Consider the following 10,563-nt stretch of genomic DNA (forward strand, 5'->3'; position numbering starts at 1 on the left):
CTACATCCTTGATACCTGTTTGGGAGCGCAGTGTGGTGTTTCTTATTTTGTCGACTAGTTTCACTCCCAACATACTGCGCTCCATCGCCCTTTGGCATACCCCGAGTTGGGACTTTTGTGAATCGGTCAATGACCAAGTTTGCGCACCAAAAGAACGTTATGTCGGAATCCGGCTTGCTCTGCTGGCTGATGTCTATCAAATTTGTGGTATAGTTTGTATTTAAATCATACTCTTTATGTACCTTAATCCTAAGTTGTATTCAAATTCTTTTGGTTAAACAATAATCAGTCAACAATAATTAAATACTATGAGAAAAAAAGAAAAATTTAACTTTTTATGTACCTAAATCCTAAGTTGTATTTAAATTCTTTTAGTTTAACAATAATCAGTCAACAATAACTAAATACATACTATGAGAATAACTCAAAACCTTTATACCTAAATCCTTTAACAATAATGAATGTAAATTCTTTAACAATAATGACTTGTTCAACATGTTTACCTAACTAACTAACTCCGCTGGCTCAGTGACCCAATGTGGATCTTGGCCTCCGAAATAGGCTGTTTAAAATATTAATATTTTGTTAGTAAGTACTATTAGCAACAATAACAACCACATTTCTATAATAATAAAACAATAAAGGAAAATTTTGCTTATTTCTTATACATAATCCTAAGTTACAGAATAATCAGCCATCAAATTAATATAATGTAAGTTGTACTATAAGGAACACAATTAACACAACCATCATGAATCAGTGAATTAATAATTAAGTCTACAAGAAACTAGAATAATATAAAACCATATTATGAAGGTACAGGTATCACAAAATTCTGAAATAAGTACTAAAAAATAGTTTGAACACCATACGGTACTTAAGTTATTCTTAACAACTTATATTTACTTATAAAAATTATTTTCTCTTATTGAAGCTTCGCCTTCGTAGCTAGCACAAGCACGTAGACAAACGAAAGAAACTAAATTTTGTCAGTTTTACCGGAAAAACATTGGAGTAAAAGTTTCTTTCGTATTTCGATATCTTTCGCTTTTGAAAATCTATATGTCAAGCATGACGATCCGCTTTTGACATTTAGTTTCTTGATTATGTTTTTATTTATTTTTATTATATAAAAACCAAGAAACTAAATATCAAAAAAATAATTGCCGTTGCTATAATGGTTGCTATGGAAAGAGTTTCTTGTCTCTGTCCACTGAAACTCAAGTCGATGGGTGGTGCCATGCTCGGGAAAAAGATATGTAGACATGGGAAAGAAACTGCCATTACTTTCTTCCGAAGAATCGACTGGGAAACCCCGTGCTAGCTATGCAGGTCTAGTATACTGAAACAAAGTGAAATAGAAATTATATTAAATTATATAACATGTTTGTGAAAAATAATTATGATACATCTTGTAAAAAGATTTAATAAGATTTTAAGATGTTTGTGCCTAATTTTTTGTTCTTTTTTAAGTCAAACAATTAAAAAAAAATTGAACATTTCCTGTCTTGCTAGTCTATCCACACTCTCAGCCAATAACTTAAAACCTTGTGCTGCATTCAGTGAAGCTTCTGCCCTCATTTTTTCTATTTCTAAAATCATCATGCGAGACTCTTGTAACGCTGACCTGTTAGCTGAAAATTAATAATTTTATGTATAACTAATCATCCAATAATGCAACAAATATTCTTAATACAGTAAATTTTTTGAATTACATTGTGCAGGTGGTGCAGGTCTTACTGCAGTATGTCTTTCTCGTTGCCCCTGCCCAACTCTCCTCAATCTACCTCTAGTACCTATGTAAGGAAAAATTTGCAAAATCAGCTTTAGAATATATGCTAGCAAAATAACGAAAATTATGATAAATACAAACTACCCAATGACTGCATAGGTGTGTGGCCTGTTTCACTAGGCACTGGTGATAGTGGTACATTAATTGCACCAGTCTCAGCTGTGGCACTATCATGTGCTGGCAGTGCAGTATCATCATGATATGCAGGTGGTTCGGCACTTTCATATGGGGCAACAATGTCATTGACAACTTCAACATTAGATATAACAAAATACCTAAAAAAATAATAAGTTTACCAAGTAAAGATTTTTCTTAAGAGCCATTTCACATTTTTGCGGTACTCAAGTTTAGGTAAATTTGTGTAGCGCGCAAGACGCGCGGCGTGATCCGTGCTGGTCAGTATAGTGCGTAAGCATAACAAATCATCTTGATCCTTTTATAAATAAATGTACTGTTACGATTTTATTTTAAATGTGAGTGATTGGTACAATGAAAATAATGATTTTAAATAATACAACGTTTCTAATATTGATCATTTTATTATTTCGCATTAATATTTAGACATTTTTATGAACATTTTTTACATTATTATACATATGAAAAATAACAATTTTTTATATTACAGCCAATTGAAATGAAAAGTGGTACTGGAGCTGCCGTTCGTCTTTGACAAATAGATAGATAGATAGATAAATGGGTTATTCATTAAAATAACGAACTTATTATACTCAGATAATTGCGTTAACGAGCTAAAACGAGCTAATTGCGTCTGAGTTTTACAAAAAAATTTCTCTAAGCTGCATTGATCTTGCTTTTCGTGGGTCAATCAATTCAGGCAATATACATTTATCATAAAACTGAATTTATTTTGGCAACATTTTTTGCCTCCAAAATTCCTCGTCCCTATAAACTCTTACAACTTTAAGAGGAAACTCGGCACCAGCCCACACAGCAAATAAACAGACATGTTTATCTGCTACATTTAATTGTCCCTGGACTTGGTAAAACCAGTCATTGTTAGGGTTTAGAATATATTCATTTTTTTCATTTAATTTAAAGCATTTAAGTTTTTTTTGTTTCAACGCAGTTTCAGGATCTACCCAAATGCAGAGCTTGGGCATTTAATTTCAACTATGCCGTTGTCGAAAACTCCGTCTGGCGTAGCTCCCAAAAAGCAGTAGTCTTTGTGGATAAATAAACCACATTTATTTATGTGAATGTTTTCTTGCACACTGAGTTGGAGCAACGCTTTTTCTTCATACTCTTTCCCATGCTTCACAGAAGCAATATTGCTTAAATCGTAACTATATAGAAGAGCTTTCACAAGTGGGGCTGAATTTTGGTTGGGTCTACGTTTGCAAATTTTGCCAAAAGTAGACGCTGTGAGTAGGCACCTTCTGAGTTCAAGCCATAATGAACTCTCTGCCTGCAGTATTGTAGATCTCTCTATTTGGTGACGATTTATGGCCTGTTCTTTTAAATTATCCAAAAAAGCTTTTTTAGCGCCCTCAAAATCTTCATCACTCATGTCTGGCCTCTCACAAGCAACACCATAATCCTTATCTACTTTGGCATAGTGTAATTTTTTTCGGCTCATTTTTGCCCTTGCTTTCACTTCCCGACAGTTTTTCCCTAACAAACCTGTCGACGTCTCACTGTGCGGTGGCGGAGGTCTCGTGTCGATACTTCAGACTGTACGTAGTTAGTTGTTATTTCCAATATTCCGACTCAGTAGGTCCCCACTTACACCAGCTACGACGCGTCCTACAATCTCTCGCAGGGAAAAATATAGTCATAGGTGCCGACGTCAATGCCTCGTCTCCCTTATGGCACGGCAAACTTAGGTATACTGACCGCGACCGTCGTAGTGCGGTAGAAGATTTCATTGCAGAGTTTAATCTGCAAGTCCATAACACCCCCGATGCACCACCTACTTTTAGCAGCCCTTCAGGCGAATCTTCTATCGACGTCACGCTTTCTAGCGCTTACGTCCATAGTAATAATATTATTAACTGGCGCGTCATTCCAGACGCGTCGTGCAGCGACCATCGTTTGATTGTTTACGAGTTCTCATGCGCTTCCTCGAGTGATTCAATGATTGAGTCGAACGACTTTAAATACAATGTTAAAAATGGTAATTGGAACTTATTCAGGAACCTTATGTCCGCCCATTCCAGAGACTTCACCCGACCGGACTTAAATTCTAATGATAGTGCTGAAATTATGACCAACACCTTTATTTACTGCGCCGATATTGCCCTAGGTCGAAAACCGATTAAGACGGACAAAAGTTGTAAATGGTGGCACGATAATTTATACAGCTTACGCAGGGAATTTAGAAAAGCCAGACGAAAAATTAAAATCATTCGTAGACAGGGACTCGGTCCATCAGACGTTTACTACGTTTCTTGCTTAGCCGACCTTAGGGCTTCAAGGTCGCGTTATCGCGCCGCCGTCGTGTTGGCGAAAAATAATAAGTTACGTAACGCCGCCAACAGACTAGATAGGGAGGGCCCGTGGTCCTCTTTATATCGAGACTTAAAACCGAACAATACTACAGCTCCACACTTTATCTCGAATATAAAAATTAATAATTCATTTACTCACAGCCTAGAAGACACAGCTAAGGCCTACTTAGACGTACTGATCCCTGACGACGAGCCGGACTTGGACGACGATCTTCACCGTGAAATTCGACACCGACTATTTGACCCCGTAAACGCCCCGGTTTCCAACTTGCCTACCCTCGATGAGTTTATTAAAGCCGTAAATTTATTACCTACAAAAAAGTCCGCCGGCGAGGACAAAATTTCTAACATTATGATTAAGCAGGCTTGTCTAACGGCTGGATCAGCGATTTTAGAAGTTTTCAATAAATGTATTGCAGAAGGCACGTTCCCAAAAATTTGGCGAATCGGCACAATTAAATTAATTCCAAAAGCCGGTGATAAGCCACCTGACGACCCAAAATCTTACCGGCCTATAACTCTTTTACCATGTTTAGGTAAATTATTAGAACGGCTGGTTGTGCCCCGCCTTTACCAGGCGGGCTGAAGTTTAATAATCAGCAATTTGGATTTACTGCCGGAAAATCGACAATCGATGCGGCAATCGAAGTCAGAAAAATAGTAAACTCATCTGAATGTAAATACGTGGTAGGTATATCTTTGGATATCGCAGGAGCTTTTGATAATACCTGGTGGCCGATGCTACTACTAAAGCTGCGGAACAGAGGTTGCTACCGCAATATTTATTATTTACTACAATCGTATTTCCGTCACGGCGTAATTAAACTACGACTCGGTCACTACATCTATATCAAAGATCTAACCCGCGGCTACCCACAGGGGTCAGTGCTATCGTCATACCTGTGGAATATAAGTTTTGACGATTTGCTGTGTATTCCTTTACCGCCTCTCTGTTATCTAGTAGGCTATGCAGACGACGGGTTCCTTCTTGTTGAAGGAAATACGCGAACTGAAATAGAGAACAAAGCTAACAAGTGCCTAAGCGTAATTGCAAGTTGGGGTCACAGAAATCGTTTAGAATTTGCGGCACACAAAACTTATCAAATTCTTTTAAAAGGCTCTCTTATATCAACTCCTCGCATTAAACTTAACGAAACAAATGTCAAACGTAAACAGTCACTATGTCATCTTGGAATGATTTTAGAAAATAAATTCACATTCTTAGAACATATCATACAAACGGGTGAAAAAGCAAAAATAAATTTCTATAGTTTTACTAAAATATCGACATCTACATGGGGTCTCTCGTTCAAAACGTTAAAAACTATATATATAGCCACGTACTTAGGCAGAATATGCTACGGCTCACCGGTCTGGGCAGATAGGGCTACGATTGGCGCAGCCCGGCGTAAACTTTTACAAAGCCAACGTCTCGCATTAATATTCCTATGTAAGGCATATAGAACGGTCAGTACTGAAGCACTTCCTGTCCTGTCGGGTGTTTTGCCTGTAGACTTAGAAATACAGCGCCGAGCTGCTTTATATTACAAAAATAAAAAAATTACGACCCCTGATTTCTTAACTATGAGAGACAGAAATAAAGTGAATAGACTATTTGAACCACTAGATTTTACACTACAAAATCTTATATCCGAGTGGCAGGAACGGTGGGATAACTCGATCAAAGGTCGTCACTGGCATGAGGAAAGAACCGATCTGTTAAACAGCCTCCAATGTGTCTCTGGAGTCGTATATTACGATGACCTCGTAGGCAGCGCAAGGAATTTCCGTGCTTTCAAACGTTTTTGTCATAAATACTATTGGAAACAACCGAACACAAGTTTGCCATTATAAATAAATGTCATTATTTTTTTTTTTATGAAGTAGGCATATTGTATTAAGTATAACCAAATTTTTTTCCCGTGGTGCTTCCCCCTTTGTTCGGACATCAATGTCATTACAATTTGGCTGTCTCCCGCTTTGCTTGGGGAGGGAAATTGGTATCTCCTACTCCTTCTACATTTCTTCTGATTAATTTCGTTGCGGGTCCCAAGACAGATTTAGCTTGTCCCTCGGGCATCCCTGAGATCATATCAAAGGGTTTTCGTGGTTGGTTACCACTGTTGATCCTGGCGACACAGGAGTTGCAGTGGTGGGAATGTGTGGTGGGCCTTTTGCCCGTTAAAAAAAAAAGGAATGCTCGATTGAGCGCTGATCGCGAGCGTCATTCATTATCTTACGCCTCACAAACTTTTACCCAACGTGAGGAGCACTTAAGTAACGCTCGAGATCGCCAAATTATTGCAAGAACTTTGGAAAGTGATCATCAACATCAGCAGCGATTAGATTTAGCCAGGGAGAGTTATGAACAAATGCGTCAGAACCTCAAAACTGACAGTTTTGAGTGTTCTGTTGATTGTCTAAAGAAAACCAATATATGATTTACTTTATATACATTGCTTTTTATTAATTTCACAAAGTACTTCATTCCACCGGAGCCGAATTAGGATAGAAAACGACTCCTGTAAAAGGTTATGGGCCCAGAACGTAAGAAGTACTAAAAATATTCATTATGGAATTAAGTAAAATGCAAATCTCAAAGTTGGATGGTACTAACTGGGTGCAGTGGCGATACAGGATGACTGCACTACTGTGAGGTATGGATGGGCTTATCGATATTGTGAATCGTAAAGTTAGTAAGCCAGAGAAGTCAGCAATCAACAGTGGCGATGCTACTGCTGCAGCGGCAATGGCCGAATACAAGAAGAATTTAGGAGAGTACGAGTACCACTCATCCCGATCCGTGTTACAATCAATGACGTTGACCAGCACAGCCATCATGTTGGTCATTCCTGCTTTTCCGCGCCGTTCCTTTTTAGGGCAGTCCTTCTTGAAGTGCCCAACTTCACCACAACCATGACACTTAAACGCTTTGGGTTTCTTCTTTATAGACCTTCTCGTACGGTTAACAACCAAAGCTTCACCAGTAGATCTTGACACGCATCCAGTATCTTCCTTGGAGGTTGTCGTCAAGGCCCTTTCATGGGCACAAAGCTGACTGGTCAGATTGTCTATAGTTCTGTCCTTCTTTGACATCATTAACCAACTCGACTTGAAGGAAAAATATTCTTCCGGCAATGTATCCAAAATCTTGCAGATAAGTATTATTTCTGGCAGCTCCTTCCCATCATCAGCCTTAACTAGCTCTTGATTTAGATTATGCCACAAATTCTTCGCTTTGGATATATGAGTCGCAATGTCGTCTGAGATGTCCATCTTTAACTGAAATAGGCTCGTACAGGCGTGATACAGACGGTCATCATTCACGCCGTCATATAGCCGATGTAGTTCATCCCAGACATCACTTGGACTTGAAAACCTGATCACCTTATCTAATGCTTCATCGGAAATATTGTTCGTAATCAATAAAAGAGCCGTACTTTCTAGTTTCAAGTACTCTCCTAAATTCTTCTTGTATTCGGCCATTGCCGCTGCAGCAGTAGCATCGCCACTGTTGATTGCTGACTTCTCTGGCTTACTAACTTTACGATTCACAATATCGATAAGCCCATCCATACCTCTCAGTAGTGCAGTCATCCTGTATCGCCACTGCACCCAGTTAGTACCATCCAACTTTGAGATTTGCATTTTACTTAATTCCATAATGAATATTTTTAGTACTTCTTACGTTCTGGGCCCATAACCTTTTACAGGAGTCGTTTTCTATCCTAATTCGGCTCCGGTGGAATGAAGTACTTTGTGAAATTAATAAAAAGGAATGTATATAAAGTAAATCATATATTGGTTTTCTTTAGACAATCAACAGAACACTCAAAACTGACAAGGTGTCAAATATCAAAAACATAGGAAATAAACATCTTCTAAAATCTGCACGGCCAACACCATCTTACACTAAAGAGGTTTACCTCAACAATTTGGAATGCATTATTATATAAACGAATTTTCTCCAAGAAATGTTTTGATTGTGGATGTTCTCCATTCAGCAGCGCTTGTAAAAGGTCTGGGGGGTCATCAAATAATGAAATATGAACCTTACCACTCGCACAACACATTCCATTGGTTTCATTTTGCCATTTTAGAGCTTCACATAATTACACCTCAATAGCATTCTACCTACAAAAGAAAATGATGCATAGTCAATCCTGGGCGAGTATGTAAATGCACTTTTTTTTTTCTACCCAAGGACGTTGTGAATCATCGGAATCGCCAGATAAATGTGACATTCTATTCACAAACTATCGAAGTCGGACAGATTCTAAGCGCTCTTGATGTTGTTCTTCTGTTTCTTGTCGTATTTCATTGACTCTCTCCCTTTCTCGTAACAATAAGTTATCACGGTTCTGACGCATTTGTTCATAACTCTCCCTGGCTAAATCTAATCGCTGCTGATGTTGATGATCACTTTCCAAAGTTCTTGCAATAATTTGGCGATCTCGAGCGTTACTTAAGTGCTCCTCACGTTGGGTAAAAGTTTGTGAGGCGTAAGATAATGAATGACGCTCGCGATCAGCGCTCAATCGAGCATTCCTTTTTTTTTTTAACGGGCAAAAGGCCCACCACACATTCCCACCACTGCAACTCCTGTGTCGCCAGGATCAACAGTGGTAACCAACCACGAAAACCCTTTGATATGATCTCAGGGATGCCCGAGGGACAAGCTAAATCTGTCTTGGGACCCGCAACGAAATTAATCAGAAGAAATGTAGGAGGAGTAGGAGATACCAATTTCCCTCCCCAAGCAAAGCGGGAGACAGCCAAATTGTAATGACATTGATGTCCGAACAAAGGGGGAAGCACCACGGGAAAAAAATTTGGTTATACTTAATACAATATGCCTACTTCATAAAAAAAAAATAATGACATTTATTTATAATGGCAAACTTGTGTTCGGTTGTTTCCAATAGTATTTATGACAAAAACGTTTGAAAGCACGGAAATTCCTTGCGCTGCCTACGAGGTCATCGTAATATACGACTCCAGAGACACATTGGAGGCTGTTTAACAGATCGGTTCTTTCCTCATGCCAGAGACCGCACTCCCAGAGTACGTGATGAGCAGTTTGTACTTGCGGGCTGTCTTCGGTCGAGCACTCGCAAGAAGGAGATGGAACTAACTTAAATCCATGAAGTTTAGCTTTAAAATTACCGTGACCAGTTAGGAATTGTGCCACGCAATGATCTATTTCTATCCAATGCATGGCGAGTCGTTCACGAACCGAAGGAAAGAAATTGTACAGGTGACGACCTTTGATCGAGTTATCCCACCGTTCCTGCCACTCGGATATAAGATTTTGTAGTGTAAAATCTAGTGGTTCAAATAGTCTATTCACTTTATTTCTGTCTCTCATAGTTAAGAAATCAGGGGTCGTAATTTTTTTATTTTTGTAATATAAAGCAGCTCGGCGCTGTATTTCTAAGTCTACAGGCAAAACACCCGACAGGACAGGAAGTGCTTCAGTACTGACCGTTCTATATGCCTTACATAGGAATATTAATGCGAGACGTTGGCTTTGTAAAAGTTTACGCCGGGCTGCGCCAATCGTAGCCCTATCTGCCCAGACCGGTGAGCCGTAGCATATTCTGCCTAAGTACGTGGCTATATATATAGTTTTTAACGTTTTGAACGAGAGACCCCATGTAGATGTCGATATTTTAGTAAAACTATAGAAATTTATTTTTGCTTTTTCACCCGTTTGTATGATATGTTCTAAGAATGTGAATTTATTTTCTAAAATCATTCCAAGATGACATAGTGACTGTTTACGTTTGACATTTGTTTCGTTAAGTTTAATGCGAGGAGTTGATATAAGAGAGCCTTTTAAAAGAATTTGATAAGTTTTGTGTGCCGCAAATTCTAAACGATTTCTGTGACCCCAACTTGCAATTACGCTTAGGCACTTGTTAGCTTTGTTCTCTATTTCAGTTCGCGTATTTCCTTCAACAAGAAGGAACCCGTCGTCTGCATAGCCTACTAGATAACAGAGAGGCGGTAAAGGAATACACAGCAAATCGTCAAAACTTATATTCCACAGGTATGACGATAGCACTGACCCCTGTGGGTAGCCGCGGGTTAGATCTTTGATATAGATGTAGTGACCGAGTCGTAGTTTAATTACGCCGTGACGGAAATACGATTGTAGTAAATAATAAATATTGCGGTAGCAACCTCTGTTCCGCAGCTTTAGTAGTAGCATCGGCCACCAGGTATTATCAAAAGCTCCTGCGATATCCAAAGATATACCTACCACGTATTTACATTCAGATGAGTTTACTATTTTTCTGA

The 10,563-nt window shown here is 38.7% G+C and overlaps 1 long non-coding RNA gene across 1 annotated transcript; it reads right to left on the reverse strand.

The window, feature by feature from the left end:
* Window positions 1–1,507: 1,507 nt before the first annotated feature.
* Window positions 1,508–2,105, reverse strand: LOC121725560. The gene is made up of 3 exons (XR_006035401.1): window positions 1,877–2,105; window positions 1,716–1,796; window positions 1,508–1,634 (listed from the first exon to the last, which is right to left on the reverse strand). It is a non-coding gene; the product is annotated as an uncharacterized LOC121725560 (long non-coding RNA).
* Window positions 2,106–10,563: the final 8,458 nt, after the last annotated feature.

Source organism: Aricia agestis, chromosome 3 (genome assembly GCF_905147365.1).
Source record: "Aricia agestis chromosome 3, ilAriAges1.1, whole genome shotgun sequence".
NCBI classification, from domain to species: Eukaryota; Metazoa; Arthropoda; class Insecta; order Lepidoptera; family Lycaenidae; genus Aricia; species Aricia agestis.